At 48.8% G+C, this 21,454-nt stretch overlaps 2 long non-coding RNA genes and 1 other non-coding gene across 7 annotated transcripts in view; 2 read left to right on the plus strand and 1 right to left on the minus strand.

The window, feature by feature from the left end:
* LOC125160645 (uncharacterized) overlaps positions 1-5,996 on the plus strand; it is a 19,424-nt gene extending 13,428 nt beyond the window's left edge. Inside the window, exons 2-3 of the long non-coding RNA XR_007150329.1 lie at positions 4,037-4,175; positions 4,329-5,996. This is a non-coding gene — a long non-coding RNA (uncharacterized LOC125160645). The remainder of the gene's footprint in view (positions 1-4,036; positions 4,176-4,328) is intronic.
* The window catches only part of LOC125160643 (uncharacterized), a 24,111-nt gene extending 3,932 nt beyond the window's left edge, over positions 1-20,179 (minus strand). The window contains exons 1-5 of one of the 5 annotated variants that reach the window (XR_007150328.1): positions 19,611-20,179; positions 15,637-15,964; positions 12,803-12,976; positions 11,894-12,207; positions 9,555-10,037 (exon numbers count right to left, since the gene is read on the minus strand). This is a non-coding gene — a long non-coding RNA (uncharacterized LOC125160643). Of the gene's footprint in view, positions 1-9,554; positions 10,038-11,893; positions 12,977-15,636; positions 15,965-19,610 lie in introns of those variants that run through there. The other 4 variants (XR_007150326.1, XR_007150325.1, XR_007150327.1 and 1 more) reach the window with 4 other exon arrangements.
* LOC125161334 (U6 spliceosomal RNA) lies at positions 6,962-7,068 on the plus strand. Its single transcript, XR_007150550.1, has one exon. It is a non-coding gene; the product is annotated as a U6 spliceosomal RNA (small nuclear RNA).
* Positions 20,180-21,454: the final 1,275 nt, after the last annotated feature.

Here is a 21,454-nt window from a genome sequence, read left to right on the forward strand (position 1 = left end):
GTAGACTCAAGGGTTCTAAATGTCCTCCAAGCAGTCCTATATTTGATCCTCCCTCTGGGAAGTGAATCTGATGAGGGCCTTCCTTCTCCTCCTCCTCTTCTGTTCTCCAGGCCCCTCAAAAGAGCCCACAGAAACTCAGAAAGGTCCAGGGGGAGTCTCTTGCTGCTGGAAATGACTCTGCCTGGGACCCAGAATCCAGAAACAGTGAGTGGTTTCTCTTCAAAGTCTGCCTGGGTCCCGTGGCTGGGGGAAGGCTAGGCCGGGCTGCCAGGGGGCCTCCCTTGCAGCTGCACCCAGCCAGGGGAAAGGGGAGGGCTCTCAGGAAAATGGGTGAATAGAGCCACCTGGAAAATTTCGATTTCTCAGCTCTCTAGATTCCCTGGAGGAGGAATTCTCTGGTTGGGAGTGATTGCTGCCAATTCCAGTTTCCAGATTTGGTTTTCCGGCCCAGGAAAATTGGGGCCTCGTTTAATTCTTTTCCTAGAAGTTATATGCTCATTCTTCGACTTTCTGTTTTCTATTAGCCAACGAGAGACTTCACGTAAGATAATCTCAGTTTCTCCCTCCGACCTCTGAAACATGTAATTTGGGGGAGATATTGTATTTAAAATGCCAATCCCAGTAATGAGCCCAGTTTAGCAGTGTGAGCTCCCGCCCTTCCTTAATGAACAGAGCTGTCGAGAAATAATTTCACTTTGATCTAGTTTGTGACCTGATTTTTTGGCTTAAAGAAGACTGGGCGGCTAATTGGATTCTTCAGTTGCCTTTAATCTCCACCTCAACACTTGGAACCTGACCAAGCTGAATTAAAACGAGTCTGATAAACAAGATGTAGCTGGTTCCCAGGTTAACAGCAACGAGAAAATCCCCCCACCACTGTGGGGTTTAATGATCACAGTGTGGTTGGCACCTCACAAAAAAACATGAGGCCGTAGGCCCCCAGAACCTGCAGCACGGAAGTCTTCGGACCCTTTCCCCTTCCCTCCCGACACCCTGGATGTGGTTTAATTAGAAAGAGAAGGCCGGGTAGAGGGAGGTGGGGAAGAGCAACTTACAGTTGGTGAAAGAGGCAGGGTTGGGGGGTTCATCTCAAAGGGAGGCAGGATGTTGAGGAGATTTTTGTCCCTGGGAGAGGAAGCAGGCCGAGCCTTTGAGGGCTGGACAGTAAAGATTGCAATTTGAATTTCCAACTGTGTTCCAAGACTGAGGGGGTGCAGGAGGGAAATAGGATATGAGGGGCAGGGTTATGCAGCCTGAGGGGCTGGGAATCATGGGTTTTATTTAATCTTTTCAGATGCCAGGGTTTTGTGTTCTGGAGGCAAAGCAGAAGGAGGAAGGCTCTGCTGGGACCTCCCCATTCTTAGTGTGGGGCCTGAGAAAGGGTTCTCTGGAGCTCCCCTCCTGATGCTCTCGCTGGCTGTCTGCTTAAGAAACTGGAGGAATTCTGAGACCTTATTTCCTTTGAGGCAGTGGGAGTTTGGTTTACGTCAGGATCTCTCGACCTAGACACCATTGACATTTTGGGCTGGATAATTCTTGGCCGCGGGGGCTGTCCCGTGCACTGTAGAACCTTTAGCAGCATCTCTGGCCTCTATCCACTAGATGCCAGTAGCGCCTACCCCAGTTGTGACAATCCAAACTGTCTCCCGACATTGGCGAATGTCCCCTGAGGGCCACAACTGCCCCCGGTCGAGAACGCCCAGTTTGGGGCTCTATGGTGCAGGCATTTCTGAGGAAAAAGGGGAATGCTTTGCTGGAAATGATCTTTGTGGGGTTTCAGGGAGCTAGGGGACCAGGATGGGAGACTACTTCTTCGTCTTTGACCTCTCGGGCCATTTGGATCATGAACACCTTTTTAAGGGCTGTCTTAAACCTCCATCGCGATACCTGCATGAAGCGTTTGGACAAACATGTAGTTTCCAAGGCACATAATCCAGACCTTTAGACTCACTGACACTAGGATGTGTGTGTGTGTGTGTGTGTGTGTGTGTGTGTATTTAGCATAGATGCTGGGGGAGGGGGATCCAGGACACTCACTTTTTCCTGCAGCCTTGAGTAGAAGAAAGTTCCTTCCTTAGCATACCTAGTCTTGGGGTGGGAAATGGCTAAGCTTTTGCACAACCTGAGCTGATTTTCAGGGAATAGAGAGCCCATCTCAAATGTTGAGGTGAGAGTTGGCCTTTAGGATACTCTTAGGCTGATTCTGATCCAGTAAGTGGCCCTATAGCTCTGTAGTCATCTCTTTCCTCCAGCTCTTAGACTCGGCCAATCTGACTCTGAGCAACCTCTTCTCGCCTAGATTTTCTGGAAAGTGTAAGGTCCAGGAAAGTATGAGTTTGGCATAATTTATTGAACATTTGGCACTATTATTCCATCATGCTGATGGAAAATAATAAAAAAAGATGTTGACCACAGTCCAGCCATCTCAACCAAATCCTTCTTCCCTCCTTTTTTTCCTCCCCTCTTTCCTTCCTCCCTCCCTTCCTTCCTCCCTTTCTCTTTCCTTTGAATTTTCCTTCCAGAATGTGTCTACATACATACAACACAAATGAAGAAAAGTAAAGATTGAGGGCAATTGGTTAATTCTAAGGATAATTCTATCAGGCTTGAAAATCGATAATAAGAATAGGGTTAAATGAGGTGCTCCTGAGTGTCTCCTCTAGAACAGATTATAACCACCTAGAAGTTGCTAGGCATCTTTAGGAGTCAGGGTCTCAGATGTATTAAGCTTTAGGTGCTTGACAAAAATCATGGATTGAGCGCTTACAGAGTGCTAATCGCTCTTCAAACAATAACTCACTTAATCTGCTTAACAACTCTAGGAACTATTATTACCATCACTTCCATTGCACAGATGGGGAAACAGAGGCACAGGCAGGTTTGGTAACTTGCCCAAGATCATCCGGTTAGTAAGGGGCAACACTAGGATTGAACCCAGGCATTGGGTATTTTCAGCAGCTAATCTCTCCTGCCTCTTGTTAGCGTGCCGGGTAGAGACAGTGGTCCAGAGGACAAAAGTTGGCGAGGTGGGCATCACTGTGCTCAGCGGATAGCCATCGCTCTAGAAGCCTCACTCTGAACCTCAGAGCCAGATTCTCTGTCAACAGTGGGTCAATTAATAGATGCCTTCTCTGAGTATTGAAAGTAAGTTATGGGTAGTGTAATGCATAACCCCAGCATTTACTACCTCGGGAACACAGGAGACATAATGAAGGAGGGAAGGTTGTAATTGTAGAAAAACATCAAGTCTAGTAACAGAAATCAGGGGCAGCCAGAGACGTTCTCCCCAGGTTTCCGGCCCTGCTGGTGGCCCCTCCACCAGACTCCATGCAGGCAGGAACCCCCCAGAGGAGGAAAGGGGCCTGTTATAGGAGTCATCAACCTGTCACCACGGCTAGGGTGAATATGGCTTCTGAGTTGGGGGGAGGGGGTGGAGGCTTAGTCTTTAGCACCAGCAGCTGCAGGAATGGGGGGAGGGGCAGTAGGGGGGGTTGGAAGGGGGAGGCTGGAGGCGGAGAGACCTTCTGCACCTACTGCCTGGGAACAGACATTTATTGAGTCAGCAAGGCCCCGTGCTAGGCAGCACTTGGCATTTAACAGGAGCGAGGCGGTACTTACCCTCAGCAGCATTAAGAGTCTGGAATTGCGTGCTCGCGTGGGTCTGTGTGTGAGAGAACGGTGGGGTGGCACAACTGAGTGATGGATGGCACTGGGGGCGGAGATGAGAACCCAGGGGTGGATCAGTATGAACAGGATGCTCCAGCGTGGGGGTCCCGTGGGGGCAGACAGCAAGGAAGCTGAGGTACTCGTCCTGGTCCCACAGGATGTCCCTGACCCCGGCGGGCAGAGCGAGGGATTTCCTCCGCGGGAGATGCCAGAGAAATGTTGGGAACATAGCTTGGCTGAAGGGGAGGGGAAGGTAAGGGAAGTATTGTCCAGCACCCACTATGTTGGATGCTGTGCTTTGCAAAGCCTCTCTCATTCAGCCCTCACAACACCCCTAGGGTTGAGCAGTGTTGTTATTCTAATTTTGCAGATGAGGAAACCGAGGCACAGAATGAGTGAGTGACTTCTGCGAGGTCCCACAGCTGGGTGGCAGAGGCCAGGATCTGTGCGACTCGATCGATCGGTTACTCTGTGCCAGGTCCTCAGGCGAGCTTGTGCCTTAAGTCCAGGTAACCGGGAGCCCGGGGTGGGAGGCTTTCTTTGTGGTCCGCGTGAGAAAAGGCTGTATTGTTCTCACAGTTCTGTGCTTCCTCCCGCCGCCATCTCCAGCTGGGGAAGATATCCAGGAGCGATGGTAAATTGGGTGCTTTTTTCCGGGGTAGGTCCCGCGGCACCGTTGCTCAGGGTAGGGGACTAGAGTGTGAAGGTCGGCGGGAGACAGTGAAGACACCGGTGGACGGATGGACGGACCCTGCCGGGAGGACAGGCGGGGCCGGGCAAGCGACCGCGAGAATGAACCTGAAGCCCCAGAGACGGCGGCGGGGACCCCGCGAGCCGGGAGGAGGCGTGGCGAGGCCTCCTCCGGGCCGATCGCGTCCCCGGAGCTCGCTCGGCCCGCCCGGCCTCCTCGGCCTCCTCGCCCAGGGCCTCGGCAGCCCGCGTGGCGGCCAAGTCGAAATGGGGCAGTGACCCACCCTCTTCTCTTCCTGTTCTGCTCCGGAGAAGAACGGAGGCTCCGGGCTCTGCGACATAACCGACCGCGGGACCGGGGCAGAGGCGTGAACTTGTAATCTGCTAAGAAAGGTTAATAGTGACAACAGTAACAGTACTCTAGGCGTTTGCTTGCCCCACGCGATCGGATCGAATGCGATCATTCATTCGATAAACACTCATGTGATATCCACCTACTACATGACAGGCTCCGCACTAGGCTCTTTCATTCTAAAATATTTCTCTTTATTCGTGTCTTTTTGGATAAGTTTTGTTGTAATATTATGTACCCCAAAGTGGCTAAAATCCACAAAGTATCACAAAGTGAACACACCTGTGACATCAGCAACAGCTCAAGAAGCAGAACACAGGATCTCACTACCCCGCCAAGGGGAGCCGCTACCCTGACATCAAACAGCCACAAATTGTTCTTTTCATTCAACAAATAAATGATGCCGGAAGGGCATTGTACACGACCAGTGGAGTGCTATTAATAAGAGGCTCCATTCCCTAAGTTAGTTGCCGTTGAGCCAGAACAGGATTTGTGGGAGTGCTTGCTTTTCCTGGATCTTTTCAAGGGACTGAAAACCTGGGTTCTCACGCCCACCCCTTCCCAGACCACGTAGGCACCTCCTGTGATCCCTGGGGTCCCTTGGTGGAATGAAACCTTTCCCTCTGAGGACCCTTCCTTCTGCGACTAATGAGGGTGGTTAAATATTATTCAGAAATACTAGGACAGATTGGAAGCATGGCTGATTGCAGTATTTATTATTACTAAAACCAATGTTCTTCACGAATTTAGAATAATAACAACACATGTTTGAAAGTGAATGTCTCCACTCTGAGGCTCCGCATACATGTGGGGCCTGGGATTCATCACAAAACCTCACAGAGGTTCTATGACTTTAAATAAGAATTGGAGGCTTCTTTAGAAATCTTCAGAGAAGAGTGTTTCTGCCTGTAGCAGCAGATTCTTCCTACTGAGCAGAACCTCACGTTCCACGGGATGGTAGACTAGAATGGCCCACCTTCATTGTTACCATGAGTTCCAACCTACAAACTGTTAACAGTGGGAGGCACGGATCTTAAGGAGTTTTTCCCCTGCATGTTCATTTCCTGCCAGACGGGGTGATGGGGGAGGGTCCAACCTGTTTTCCTGAGCTGCCTGGCCTGGGGATGCCTTAGGACAGTGCCCAGGAAAATCTCTTCAAACATTAGAAATCTTTATCTATAGAACTGCGATGGGGCGCCTGGGTGGCTCAGTCGGTTAAGCGTCCGACTTCGGCTCAGGTCACGATCTCGCGGTCCGTGAGTTCGAGCCCCGCGTCGGGCTCTGTGCTGACAGCTCAGAGCCTGGAGCCTGTTTCCGATTCTGTGTCTCCCTCTCTCTCTGACCCTCCCCCGTTCATGCTCTGTCTCTCTCTGTCTCAAAAATAAATAAATGTTAAAAAAATTTTTTTAAAAATTATAGAACTGCGTCCTTCATGACACCAGCTCTTTCCCAAAGGAGTCAGATGTCCCCAGAACAGGAGCAGCATCCGTTATGGAGAAAATGATGGGGTAACAGTTCCTTACATACAAGTGGGGATTTATAGTTGACAAAGCAGACCGTTTCTCCAACTGTTTGGTGGACTTTAACGTGAATGCTGTCCCTGGGTTCTGTTTCTGTGACGATGGACGGGTATGGAACCCCAAACCCCTCGTTAATTTTGACGGTGACTTTGGCTTTGGCCCTAGAGTCACACAGACTTAGATTTGAGTCCCCCCCCCCCCCCCGGCCACTCACTTGCTTTGTGACCTTGGGCAACTCTGTTCACATTTCTATACTTGTGTCCTCGACTTAAAAATGTATATGATAGTATCATCTCGTTAGCCCATAGGCTGTTGTGAAGTTGAAATTCTATGATGCAAATAAAGCACTTAGCCAGTGCTTAGAGCATTGCAGGTGTAATAATAGTTAGGTTTAATTATATATTGCTAATATGTTCATGTAATCTAATTCTTGCAGACATGGCAGAAGTCATTCTGACTTGACGGCCGACAGAAAGTAGTGAACTATTAATATATGCTGTATCATGGGTAAATCTGAAAAATCATGCTGAGTAAAAGAAGTTAGACACGAGAGACCACCTATGGAATGATTCCATATATCTACAATGCCCAGAAAGGGCAAATTTATAAAAACAAACAGCAGATTTATGATTGCCTCAAGCTGGAAGTGGGAAGGGAGATTAACTGTAAAAGGGCATAAGAGATCCTATGGTGGGGGGGGGCGTATACAAATGATCTAAAACTGATTTATTTTGTGCTCGCTTTGGCAGCACATATACTAAAATTGGAATGGAAGAGAGAAGATTAGCATGGTCCCTGCACAAGGATGATGTGCAAATTCATGACATGTTCTGTATTAAAAAAAAAAAAAAAAGGATTTATTTTGATGATTGCATCACTAGGTAAAGTAACTAAAAATCACTGATTTGTACACCTAAAACAAGTGAGGTTTTTTTTGAAGAGTTTTTTTTAATTTTTTAATGTTTATTTATATTTGAGAGAGAGAGAGAGAGAGAGAGAGGAGGGGCAGAGAAGGAGACACAGAATCCGAAGCAGGCTCCAGGCTCTGAGCTGTCAGCATAGAGCCTGACGCGGGGCTCGAACTCACAAACCGTGAGATCATGACCTGAGTCAAATTCAGACACTTAACCGACTGAGCTACCCAGGTGCCCTGTGAGTTTTATGATACATAAAATATGTGTGAATAAAGTTGTTTTAAAAACTCAGAAACTGTCACAGAAGAAGGGAAGAACAGACTCCAAGTATTCAATTAGATGTTCTTTAGACTATGGCCCAGTCTTTGCCTCCCACTGGGTAGAAGAGAGAAGGCAAAGGGGGTGGGGGGGTGGGGGGGTGGAGCTACTGTTAGAATCTTCACGAAAAAGGGATGGGACAAAGACAATTTGGAGAATGTAGAGATGGCAGTATCTTAAGGAAGGGAGAAGGAGGAAGAATAAGCTTTTTTGGGGGGGGTGTAAAAAAGTAGTAATTGAGACTGTTACTCAACTTTTAGTATTATAAAAGGCTTTATATTCTTGGGGTGGCTGGCTGCCTCCGTGGAGCCTACAACTCTTGATATCAGGGTTGTGAGTTCGAGCCCCACATGGGGCATGGAGCCAACTTAAAATAATAAATAAATAAAAAGAACAAGCTTTATATTCTACAGCTTTCTCAGTATTCTAAAAAGCTTACTGATCTAAAAGCTGTATACACATCATCTTGTTTACACTGCATAACATATTATAAAATGAGTGTTATTATTCCCATTTCAGAGGTCATAAACTTGAAACACATAAGAGTTAAATAACTTGACCAAAGTCATAAGCTAATATATGGCAGTCAAGATCGGAACCCAGGTAGTTTGTTCCAGAACACCTGCATTTTACAATGATGCTTTTAGTGCATATGAAAGGGAGAAGGACATCAGGGTTCTGAGCAAAAGTTGAGGTGTGTGTGTGTGTGTGATTCTGGAATATTCTGAGACCTTTGCCTAAGGAAATATGATGTTGATTTATGTAAATAAATCTTACGTAAAAAAGAACCATATCACACATGTTGGTGGGAGTGGACCCTCTCAGTTTAATGCTGCTGGGTGCCATTTTTTTTTTAGATGAATATTTAAAAAGGCCTGACAACTCCTTCATTTCTGCATGTTTGAAGTGTGGCTATACTTGTTTCCCATAGTATGAATTGAGCTCATGCTTCGGAGACAACATTCAGACTAAACAATCCCAGAATCCAGCCCATGGTCACATTCCCCTCTCCCAGCCTCTCACGGTGTCCTTCCTTCAACCAACAGTGCCCTTCCCACTCCAATTCCTGTCCTGTCAAATCCTGCTCAACTTTTCTTTTCTTCTCTTTAAAAAAATGTTTTTTAAATGTTTATTTATTTTTGAGAGAGAGAAAGAGACAGAGTGTGAGGGGGGGAGGTGCAGATAGAGAGGGAGACACAGAATTTGAAGCAGGCTCCAGGCTCTGAGCTGTCAGCACACAGCCTGACTTGGGCTGGAACCCACTACCCGAACTGTGAGATCATGACCTGAGCCAAAGTCGGACACTCAACCGACTGAGCCACCCAGGTGCCCCCCCACCCTGCTCAACTTTTCAGTGGTATTTCCTCCGCAGAGGATAACACTTTTCTGGATTAAATAGAAACAAGAACTGTGTTTTAAAGATCTCTCATGGTTGGCTGCATTGAGAGAGAATATGTGCCATATCCACACAGAACTTGAGAAGTAATGGATTCACAACTGCAATGCTTTCAAGGGCAAACAAACAAACACACGAAAACAAAACAAAACAAAACAAAACAAACCCCCCACACCTAATCTTGTTGTTTGAAAAGTACGGGTAGCTAAAGTGGAAGTAATAGTCTCACTTCTTTCAACTTAAAAGATTTTAAAAACTGCACACATGAAACGGGCAATTTGTAAGTTGAAATGAAAGGAATTCAAGTCTCTTGGATGCTGTACAGGGATGAGAGGAGGTTTAAGGGAAAGTTAACATAGTAATGAAAAGATCAGGGAGGACTGGACAAGTGATAACAATCTGGTAGTCTGACTGTGGGAAGGGGTATGATTTTTAAAAATCTTTATTGTTTTCAGTGTGTGGGAAATACAAAACTAATGCATGTTTGTTTTAAAAGAAATCAAACTTTCTTTTAAATATATAATATGGGAAGTTAATGTTCCACATACCTCCCTCTCAGGATCACCCCAAAGAAAAGCCATAACAGTTGGGTATATATTTCTCCAAATATATATATATATATATATATATATCTCCTATATAACCATCTATGAAATAAGAAGTCATTAATCATATCCAAGTGAGCTGTAGACATTTACTTACAATCTCTTTCTGCATTTTAATGAATGTGGAATCATAGCACATTTACTTTCATAACTTACTTTTTTTCATTTAACATAAGCTTAGACTCATTTGCCTGTGAACACAGATCTCTTCTATAGAGTATTTCTGGGTATGTAAACGCACTATATATTCAACCATTTTATCTCTATATATTGATGAACAGTTGGGTTGTTCCCACTTTTTCATCATCACAAAAATGACGTAGTAAACATTTTTTTAATGCATCGCGTAGGAAAAAATTCCAAACGGGAGACTGAGGGGACAAACGAAATAACACCTGTAAATTCATAAATGGCAAAATTGCCTCCGAAGAGGTTTTGTCTGTTTTTTTGTTTGTTTTTCCGTCTTCAAAGTTCTTTTGGACAAACAGAACTCTGGATTATACAGACCACTGGCTTCTTTCTTTGAACTTGACAGAGCATCAGGTCCTCTGGGCTTGGCTGGAATAGGTGAGGGGGCTTTGAAAGGGACACCAACGTCAGCGAGCGCTAATGTGTGTCAGAGCCGAGTGGCAGGTGGAGCGAGGGCTCCCCAGGACTCCCAGGAGCCGGATACCGCCGCCCGGAGCCCGAGGCTTTCCCAGCAGGTGGAGAATCCATTTTTAAGCCCAGGCAGGAAAGGGCTCAAGGATCGAATTTCCTCCCAACAGATACGCACCGTTCGTTTCAGGGCATTTCCCGGCTGCACGCAGGCCCCCCGCCCGCCCTGCCACCGTCACGCCCGCGACGCGAGTCGCCCGCCAGCCGCCCGCCAGCCGCGCGCTCTGGGGTTTCTGGGCAGGTTGGGCCGCGCGCGCTGCCGGAACTGCCGGAGCCGCCGGGAGCCGCCCCGCTCGCGCGCGCGGCGCCACCCCGCACCTGCCCGCATTGGTGTTTGCAAAGCGCATCCCCGCGCGTCTGGGCGTCTCGGGTTTGGCTGCACCCACGAGGCAGGGGACCCACAGCCGCGACGCCTGACACCGCGATGGTTCGGTGCCTGCCCACAACACATTCCTTTTCTGCCTGCGACCGGCAGGCGCATCTTTGGGTGGAGAATAAGGCCCCGCCTCTGGTAGAGGAAAATACCCCTCCCCAGCACTCCCCCCCCCCCCCCCCCCCCCCCCCGGCCCCCAACCCCGGTCCCCGGCCGGTGGCCACCCGCCGACCCAGGCCGTTTCAGGTGCGCTGGGGAAACTGCAGCTGGGGTAGGAGCGGCAGCGCGGTGCCGTTCAGACTCGCCAGCCCACCTCTGGCCAGGATCATCTGTGCTCTCCAAGTAGGGGACACTGCCTCCACCACTCCCCCCTACCAGGTCCCCACCTAGTTTGACTCTTCTTCGGGTCAGTGGGCTGCAGAAGACTCCACAATTGACCTAGTAGGCCACTTCTGGACTCGAGTCATTGGCCAAGACAGAATTTTATAACAATTCACATTAGTTGCCAACATGTGACACCATTTGAAAACGAAATATCTGGCAACACAATCAGTTCTGGAGCTGAGAGTCTGTCATCTGGTCTTCTCCATTTCCTAACATGATCAAGGACATCTTTCTCATCACTACTACCAGGCTGCGCCCATAGGCATTAGTATGTGTCCTTGGTGGAGTCACAGAATACCATAATGGGGACACCCTAGAAAACAAATCCCTTGGGGTGCCAGGGTGGCTCAGATGGTAAGCATCTGACTTCGGCTCAGGTCATGATCTCAGGGTTCATGAGTTCAAGCCCCATGTCAGGCTCTGTGCTGACATGGAGCCTGCTTGGGATTCTCTGTTTCCCTCTCTCTCAAAAATAAATAAGGGGCGCCTGGGTGGCACAGTCGGTTAAGCGTCCGACTTCAGCCAGGTCACGATCTCGCAGTCCGTGAGTTCGAGCCCCGCATCGGGCTCTGGGCTGATGGCTCAGAGCCTGGAGCCTGTTTCCGATTCTGTGTCTTCCTCTCTCTCTGCCCCTCCCCCGTTCATGCTCTGTCTCTCTCTGTCCCAAAAATAAATAAAAACGTTGAAAAAAAAATGAAAAAAAAAAAATAAAAAAAATAATAAATAAAACATTAAAAAAAAAAAAAAAGAAAAAGAAAAGAAATCCCTTTAGCTTCCTCTGATACTCCAGGCTGTGAGTTGGCTAAGGTCTCCCAGTGTGGGGGTGGAACTGGGATTGGTATTCTATCCACTGATGATGGCCCATAAGAGTGAAACGACTTATCCAAGGTCACCCAGCCAGGGGATGGCAAGAATGGGTCTAGAGCCCACCTTCCTGAACCACTGGCCAATTTTCTGGGCTGCCCGGGGCCTCAATACAGTATAGCCATTGGCCATAGATGTTGCATGTAACTCTTACCTGGGCTCTTGGGCTTTCGACCTAGTGGTCATTGGTCAGACCAGCCAAACATCTCTTGCCTCCATCTATACCTATGGAATGGAGAGAGTAATCCATAGGGGCTGGCATGCATCTTAGTTTCAGTTTTCAGGTGCTGGGTTCTTGTGTATGAAACTTTACAGACCTGTGGGTAGCTGTTCTCATCCTCATGCACAGCCTGAAAATTGACCTTGTCAGTACGATGGCAATTATAGTTGAATGTGCTAATCTGGTCCCATTGGAAATTGGCGCATCTCAGCCGTCAGGGAATTTCCCCAAACCTTCAAACTTGCCACCTGCAGGGTAGATGGAAACCAGAAAAGTAACAGCCACATCACATGGCCAGTCCTGTCATCATGTTGAGCTTTGTCCTCCATGTTTCACTGGGGAGCCAGAAAGAATTGGCTAGACTAGCAGAGGGCCCACAGTGGTGGAGACTCCCCTACCATAAAACCAGTACAGGGAAACACGGTGGATGGAAAATGAGTTGTTAGAGATAATAAGTGGTGTGGGAAAGGAGGAATACTTCTGAAATAGCCTCTTATTTTACTTCGGGGCATTTCCCACCCAAGGCTAAAGCATGTAAAACAGGCCAGAGATCCTGATGTTTCTCCATCAAGGAAATAAAAGTTTGAGGCATTTATGTTAAGTTGGCATATGGAATATCTATCTATAACTGCAATAGCTCTTCAGACATATCCCTTTACCTCCCCAGCAGTAAGTGAACAGCTTACAAAAGCTACACTTTTTTTTTTTTTTTTTTTTTTTTTTGGTGAGAGAGGCTGAGTTTGGATTCAAAATCAAGAAGGCTTAGCAACACCCACTCTACGTGAAATTACCACCCCCTTTTAATAAGGTCCAAGATGTTTAATAGCTCACTCAAAGTCTCACAGCAAATTGAGAACAGAATAGAATCAGAAGAGTTGGCTGTTTTTTGCAACTGGTCTTCTGAGAAAGGCTTGTTCGTCGCCATTCTATCTCCCGGGAAACTTCTCGTTTGCCTTCTTCACAACCCCTCCACAATATCTCACCGAGATGTTATCACTGCGCAGGTAAAACAAATTCCTATAGGTGGCATAAGGTATAATACATAAAAATAATTAGTTCGCTGGCGGTACTTTCGCAACTTTTTCTTTGGTTCACCACCTGCCTGGAAAAAAGTTTAGTGCAACCTTAAGTTCTGTGACGATGTTACATAATTCGCCATATAGGTTTGTTTCGTAAGGAAGCTGCCATATGACATTCCTGCTGACATTTCGTCTGCTGAATTTAGTCCTAAATCTACTAGTTGCAAGAGAGACAGAGGAATGTGGTGTTTAGACCTGAAAGCCACGTGGATGGCTGAAGTCTGGATGCTCTTTCATCATGAAAGAAGGGCAGATGGCTGTCTCTGTCACAGTAACTCTGTTACCAAGTGACTAGCTCAGGGTGGGACACACAGTAGGATCGCAGTAAATGTTATTTAGATTGAGTCAAACCGAAGTGTCCTTTGGGGATTCCTGGAACCTTCACCAGGAAGACTAATAGCATCAGAATCTTCTGCTGGGCATAGGAATAAGAAGCTGCAAGGAAAAGCTGGTGAGGAGGATTCAGGTAATATTGCTTTCCAAATTTGCTGTGCCTTTAAGTCAGCTCTCTGGAGAAAGGAGAACTCTTTGTAATGCATTCCCTCCATCTCCCAAAGTCCCATTAAAAATTACCCAACATGGCGGCCTCCTTTCATTGCTTACACTATTCACGTCCCGTAGATACTGGAGAGAGTCCCACACCACCGTAACTTCCTCTCTTCCCTCAAAATAGAAGAGAGACTGGCAGGGACCATTCTCCTTTGGCAATTTACAAGACTTGTGGGATTAAACCAGTGACATTACTGTAAGGCACCGGGCAGGATGCTTCTCGGTTAACCATGTGCAGGGAGTGAGGGGTCTTGGAAGTTTTCTCAACTCCTGCTCTCCTCCTGTCCTCAGTCGTGTCTCCAGCCCTCCTCTCACCCATTCCTAGGTAACTGGTAAAGTGCTGATGTGTCACTAAGGACTGAGCAGGTAATGGCTTAAAATGTGGCTCCTCCCGGAGGGCGTACCCCGAAACGAGCAGAAGAAAACCTTTATGAGTTCAAAGATCAGAAGCTAAACTGACAGGCAGTTGGGCTCTATTTGGGGCAATAACTCTGAGAAGAAGGCAAGGCAGCTGTTATTCACACCCATTTTACACGCGAGTAAATAGGAGCTCCTGAAGGTTCAGTGACTCCTCCAAGCCCACTCATCGTGGAGCCAGTAGTGAAACCCCGAAGGCAGGTTGCAGTCACTGTATCCTTGCTCCAGGCAAAGGGCTCTTGCTTCCTCCTCTTCTTTTTCATTCCAGATTCACAGAACTCCCTTAGGCTCACATTCAGGAAGAAGTAACACCCACCGTAATAACAGTTACTGTTTATTGACGCTTACTATATGCCAGGTATGCTTTCAAGTGCTTTATAGGTACTAACTCGCTTTCAAGTGCTTTATAGGTACTAACTCGTACCAACTCGTTTTGACCTCATATGGCCCCATTTTACGAAGGAGGAAACTGAGGCCTAAAGAAGTTAAGTGACTTGTTCAACATCACACAGCTAGCACGGTGAGCGGCACAGCCGGAGTAGAACCCAAGCAATCTAACTTGGGTCCGTGCACTTAACTATTATATATTATACCACATTGCCACTACGTTTATTATTATCTATGGATCATCTGCCTATGCTTTTAAACTACCATGAAGGGACAATTCCATTAGCACATGAGTCGTGTCTTGATTTTCTTCTCACTATCCCAGATCCCAGTGAATGGAGTTACCGCCATATTTCATGCAACAGATGCATGAAAGCCTGAATGCTACGCAGTTATTTATTTCTGGGAAATGTCAGTCACCACGCAGGGAGAGGGGCACAAGCATATTATTGGTTCCCTGGGCCATGCCCTTTCACTTGACATTCTCCGCTGGTTCTCACTCACCAAGGGTACAATATTGAGAAAGGAGAATCACAGACACAGGAGGTGAAGTAGGGGCATTGCCAAGGGGGGACAACAGGGTATTTACTCTCATCGAGGACCCCCTGGAGGACAGGCACTGTGCTAGGACCTCTTCCATTTTGTATCTCCTTAAATCTGCTCTGAGAGGCAGGTGGCTTGTTTCTTAGATCTGACATCCTGCAGCTTTGGTCCGCTCAAGGTCACCGGCCAGTAAGTGCCAGAGTTGAGGTTGAAGCTCAGGTCTGTCTGGCTTCCAAGCACATCCTCCTACCTTGCCACCAACTGTCTTTGAAGTATCAGAAATCTCGGCTGGGCAGATTTGAGAGCAGTCCTCCACCATGGATTCTGTTCTCATCGCAGCTATAGATTATCCTCTACCTTCCCAAAGGTCCCTGGGCTCTGTCTCTCTCCCTCCTGGGCCCTCAAAATCCAGGCCTCACTGCACTGTAGACCAGCTCCTTGCTGCTCCTTTCCTGCTGGATCATAAGATCTCAGAATTTACATCCCTAGGGAAAGTAGATTTATAGCTATTGGAAGTTAAACTGCATATTTACAAGCCTGGGTTTTCCTTTGGCTCTCCTTTACCTCAGGCTTGTGGGACGGCAGGCCGGTTGCTTAACCTCTCTCTGCCTCAGTTTCCTCACGCATAAAGTGGGGAGACCCATGCTCCCCTCCAGGGATTGCTGTGAGACATGAATGAACGTGTGCCTGTCACGCTCTTACCTTAGAGACTGAGCACATGAGCTTTTCCTTTTTTCCGCTGCCTATGCGGGGGGAAAAATGAGGGCTGTGATGGAAGGAAGGAATCCAAAGAAGACTGGTCAATTTTTGGAGGTCATGTGGTTCTTCAGTTGCTGATGGGCTGTATTTAAGATGAAAATCATCGCCTGGCTGTTGCCGCTTGTGAAAGTACAGACCCCTTCCTCAGGGCCGAAGACCAGGGCAGAGTTACATCCTGGATCCGGGTTCCTTTGGCTCTTTCCATGCCTATTTTTAAAGCGGTGACCTTTCTTTCCTCTTCTAATTCTTTCCAAGAACAGTAAGGCTGACTCTAGAATAATTAGGAAAACATTCCAAAGTTGACATATTGCCAAATAATGGAAGTTATGAAACAACTTTAAGTCTATTATAATAAAAAGTTGCAGGGGCACCTGGGTGGCTCAGTTGGTTGAGCATCCGACTTCGGCTCAGGTCATGATCTCACGGTTTTTGAGTTCAAGCCCCGCCTCGGGCTCTGTGCTGACAGCTCAGAGCCTGGAGCCTGCTTTGGATTCTGTGTCTCCCTCTCTCTCTCTCTGCCCCTCCCTCACTCTCTCTCTCTCAAAAATAAATAAACATTAGGGGCGCCTGGGTGGCGCAGTCGGTTAAGCGTCCGACTTCAGCCAGGTCACGATCTCGCTGTCCGTGAGTTCGAGCCCCGCGTCAGGCTCTGGGCTGATGGCTCGGAGCCTGGAGCCTGTTTCTGATTCTGTGTCTCCCTCTCTCTCTGCCCCTCCCCTGTTCATGCTCTGTCTCTCTCTGTCCCAAAAATAAATAAACGTTGAAAAAAAAAAATTAAAAAAAAAAAATAAATAAACATTAAAAAAAATTTTTTTTTAAGTTGCACTGATAGCACATTAGGTTTTGAATACTTGTAAACTGGTAGCTTTTCATAATTGTCAGCCTTTCCTTTGGGCATCCATTAGCATTGTCAGGCTTTAAGGACGGGACAGGGAGTAAGAATGATTCATTCATTCTGTGGGATTCTCTACAAAATTCATTCTTGCCCATGAAAAGTCTGACACTTTGATTCCTATTGTGGCTCCGTGACCTTACTCAAGCCCTCTGAACTCTTGGAATCTTGGCTTCCTCAACTGGAAACTGGAAAGAACAACGCTGGCCTCTTCTGCCTCATTAGGGACCTTCGGAGGAGCGAATAAAATGCTAGACATAGAAGTCCTTTGGAGCAGCCTAAACTGAGGGGGACGTGTCACAGACTAATATGATGATACACGAAAGCATGAAAGTGTTTGTGAATGAGCCGAAAGAAAAAAATAAGAAACAAAGACAATGATGGCCAAAGGAGTAATGGTGTTCCTTGCTTTGCCATTCATTAGCTGAGTGATTTGGGGGGAGGAACTTAACCCCTCTGGATCTTGACTTCCTCATCTGTAAAGTGGGGATGATATTAATATTCCTATTCCTATTAGATGGGACTATTTTATCAAATGGGACAGTGGGTGTGAAAATGTTACCTGAGTGGGAAAAGACCAACTGTTAGTTATTATTAACATTACTATTAGTAATGCCTGATGACGCTGTAATGTTATTCTAGGGCTTTGACTAGTTTAGTTACATTTGGAAATTAAATCAATCCTTTGAGATGACAGGTCATGACCTGTTAGCTTCCACGGGCAGGGGCTGAATCCAGTGAGCAGGGGCCAGGCGTCTGGCATCCCACTACTGGGATTCAAATATCACCTCCGGGGCTCCCGGGTGGCTTAGTCGGTTAAGTGTCCGACTTCAGCTCAGGTCATAATCTTGCAATCTGTGAGTTTGAGCCCCAAATCGGGCTCTGGGCTGACAGCTTAGAGCCTGGATCCTCCTTCAAATTCTGTGTCTCCTTCTCTCTCTGCCCCCCACCTCATGCCCTGTCTCTCAAAAATGAACAAATGTTAAAAATTCAAATATCACCTCTGCCACTAACAGGCCATGTGATCTTGAGTTAGCATTTAACCCACCTTTGACTTATTGTTTCCATCTTCCTTCATGGAGCCTTTTTGGCTCCTAAAACTGCTTGCATTTAACCAGCCACCAACAGAGGCCTAAGACACCATCTTGAGACATCCACAAAGAAAAATACTTGTGTATCTCAAGCTGGGGCTGGGTCCCCCCCCAAAGCCTTTGAGGCAACCCACAGAAAATCGATTTGTGTGCCTCACCTTTCCTCATCCCCACCAAGGCCCTTCTTTCCATTCTCTAGCAGGATGGGTACCCAAACATGGAATATCTGCTCTTCTCTACTCTGCAGCCAGGAAACCAATCACACCTCCAGGCCTCTGACTCCCTTTTGTGAGGGAAATCTCTGTGGAGGGCAAGTTTTCCCCGCTCTGCTCCAGTGGCTGTGGTTCCAGAGCAGTTTCTGGTCTGCTACCAAGCGAGGCGTGTCCGTAGGCCGTGGATGAACCCCCAAGATGAGTGAGAAGCTAAATTAAATAATGACATCATTAGGTGATAGTGACATCACTAGGTGATACGTTAGTGCACAAAGAAGAGATCCACGGAAGTGAAACGATAAAGCGGGAAGAACAAATGTGAATAGAAAGAGGCATAAAGTTCTGTGCCATAGACAAACAAAAACAAGGTACACTGGGGGGAAAAAAGTCTTTGCAAGCATAATGGAGAATCATGGGAACTTAGAAATCAGGGTGATGGAATCCATAGGGCAGCGGGTCTTAAACCAGAGTACATCAGAATCACTGGGAGGTCTTGGTAAAACAGACTGCAGGTTCCCCGCTCCAGAGTTTCTGATTCGGTAAGACTGCGGTGGGGCCCGAGAATGTACACTTCTAAAACTTTTTTTAACGTTTATTCGTTTTTGAGACAGGGTATTAGCAGGGGAGGGGCAGAGAGAGAGAGGGAGACACAGAACTCTGACCTGTCAGCACAGAGCCCGACATGGGGCTCGAACTCAGGAACCGTGAGATCATGACCTGAGCCGCAGTTGGACGCCCAACCGACTGAGCCACCCAGGCGCCCTGAGAATGTACATTTCTAACAAGTTCCCAGGTGGCACAGGGACCACACTTCAAGAAACACTGCCAAAGGGAAAGGGGAAGAGGTGCTAGGAGGCTATGTTGTTTATAAATGGGCTTCAGAACTAAGTGAGACTCAAAAAGGAATCATTTGAGGACTGTGGAGACGGGGTGGTCCCAGGGGCTCCCCAATGTCTGGCCTTTGTGGCCACGACAAATAGAGTCGACACAAGTGTTGGGAGCATGATTGATCATACTGGCTGACCCGGGGAATCTATAAGGCATTTCCCCCTACACGGCCTGCCTTCTACCAGGCTAGACAGGTTGGGGGTGGGTTCCACTGCCCCTGCAAAGGAAGAGGGAAGATACTGAGCACTGTTCGCTCCCTCCAGCCCCTCACCCCGGCAAGGTGGATTACCTATCCCTAGAAGCCCAGGCTACCGGGCCCCGAACGGCCACGCATTCTTCCTGGGGTCAAGCTCAGAAGGCGGGCGCTTAGGGCAGGGTGAGGTTCCCTAAGGAGCGGAAGTCTGCTGTCCGGGATGATCAGCAGGGAGGGTCCCTGCTCCTCGTGGAGTCGCGGGATCCCAGCCAGCGAGGACGCACCGCGACTTCCGCCTCTGGCGGTCGGCAGTGGGGGGCGCACCAAGACAGCAATTCGGGAGCTGCGCTTTGTCACCGCCGCAGCAAGGGGAGGGGAGGAGGGCGCAGAAAGGGGCCGTGGGGACAGGACTGGGCGGTCGACCGGCTTCGAGGCCAGAAAGGGACTCTCTGGGGGCTCCAGGCCGCACCTGGCACGGCCCTGTGGGGGAGCAGAAAGGACTGGGATTCATCCGGACCCAGCCTGTGCGAGCAATCCAGTCCTGGGCGGGTGACACCCTGTCCTCTGGGCTGACATCCGTTCTGCTCTCCCCTCACTACAACGAGCCCCTAATAGCCAGTACCCTCCCCTCCGAAACTCACTGCCTCGGGCGCGTGCGCACCCTCACTCCTTCAAGGTCAGGCTTCCGAGCCGGGAACGCAGTCTCTCCACGTCGCGGCGCCCTCCGGCCCGTCCTGCTCTTCGTTACCTTTCCCGTTGTGCCCCGCTCCTCTGAGACTTACGGTAACAGCCCGAGCGGCTCCCGCCGACGCTCAGCCTCTGCGGGGGCTGCAGGCGCAGCCACCCATCAGCCAGAGATGGGTGGCCCGCGTTCGCGTCTTTCAATCACACCCAAGGCACCTTAGTTGTGTCTGAGGTGTTAGGGAACGCAGTCCTCCGCCCTGGGGGTGCGGCGCTAATGTCGAAGAGAATCTGGCTTTTGGAGGCCGGACGACTTGGGTTAAAATCCTAGCTCGACCACTCCCCAGCTGTGTGACCCTGGGCAAGTTCCTCAACCTTTCTAAGAGTCAGTTTCGCCGCTGCACAACGCCAGGAACTGTACCCCATCAGGGCTCTGCGAAGCTCCAGTAGGAGGAATGGAACTGGTCCGGGTCAGGAGAGGGCTTTATAAAAATCAGTCCCCAGCACTCTTCACACAAGGGTTTTTCCATTTCGCTGGAGGGCGAGGCTTAGCCCGCCCAACCGGTTGGACTTCCTCGCCTGGGGGCGGTTCTCCTACCCCCTACACTGGGAGACCAACTACTCCGTTTGCAGGCCGGCGCCACCGCGTCTCCTGGCCGGGCAAGGCCCAGTGGGGAGAGAGGAAGGGGGTGCTGCCTCCTCTGCCCGGGAAACAGGAGAGACAGACACACGGTCAGGCAGCACACAGAATCACTCACGGAAAGAAACCTGCCCCCGGGAGGGAGCATTAGGGCCATTTAGGGCTAATTGAGTCGTAGAAGAGCGATTCCATTGAGTAACGACTCTACCCGGATCCGGCTCCCGCGTCCCCTGGTTGGACCACCCTGACCGGACTGCAATGGGCCGGTTCCCTCTTCCTGAGCCGGGGTGAGAGTGGGAAGCACACTACTGGGGAAGGGGCAGAGTTTTCAGGCTTATCTGGCCTTTGGGCAGTCCAGGGCTTGGAAAGGATTTGTGCCCGGACAAAATCTATTAAAAAAACAAAAACTGAAAACCTGCTCACTCCCTGCCCCTCCCCAGGGAAAAGGAACCCTTGGTGAACAGGACTCCCTGATGATAATAATCGGCCAATTCCCTGCACTGCAGATCCCCCCCCCCCCCCCCCCCCCCGCGGCTCCTTAGGCCAAGCCAAGCCCCAGCTTGGCCATTCTCTTTCCCAGCATGCACCTCCAGTGACTAGGTTTTGAATGGAAGCATGTGCAAAGCTTGACCAATATGCTGAGGCCAGATGCGGTGTGGAGAGGCCTGGCCATACCCTCAGGTTTTGTCCCTTGGGCCAATCAATCTGGAGGACAGTTCGAGGGAGGCAGCTGCCTTGTCAGGGAAAACACCCTGGTAAAACCACAAAGGGATTTGGTGATTGTGCCTGGGGTTTGGTGGTTGGGGTGGGGCTATTGTGGGTACAGGAATCTTAGAAGCTGAAGGCTAACTCTAATGCTTCGGTGCATTTTTCTGGGGAGACGTTTGCCAGATATGCGAAGGGGCCATGACTCCCAAGAGGCTAAAGCAGGCGAGGATAACTCTGGTGAGTCTGCCCGTTTCCAGATAGAGGCTCAGGGCCTTGGTGGATTGCTATGGTCAAAGAGCGACTGGATTTTGTCTCTTAGGGTCTCCAGAATCACTTGCTGTGATTATCTTCCTGATATTTTGGAACTCACACCCTGTAAACAATTCCCCCCCTGCTTGGGGAGGGCAGTTAGGCTCTCCCACCCCAAACCCCTCAGGGTGGCTCCAGCCTCCCTGT

This window comes from Prionailurus viverrinus, chromosome A2, assembly GCF_022837055.1.
Source record: "Prionailurus viverrinus isolate Anna chromosome A2, UM_Priviv_1.0, whole genome shotgun sequence".
NCBI classification, from domain to species: domain Eukaryota; kingdom Metazoa; phylum Chordata; class Mammalia; order Carnivora; family Felidae; genus Prionailurus; species Prionailurus viverrinus.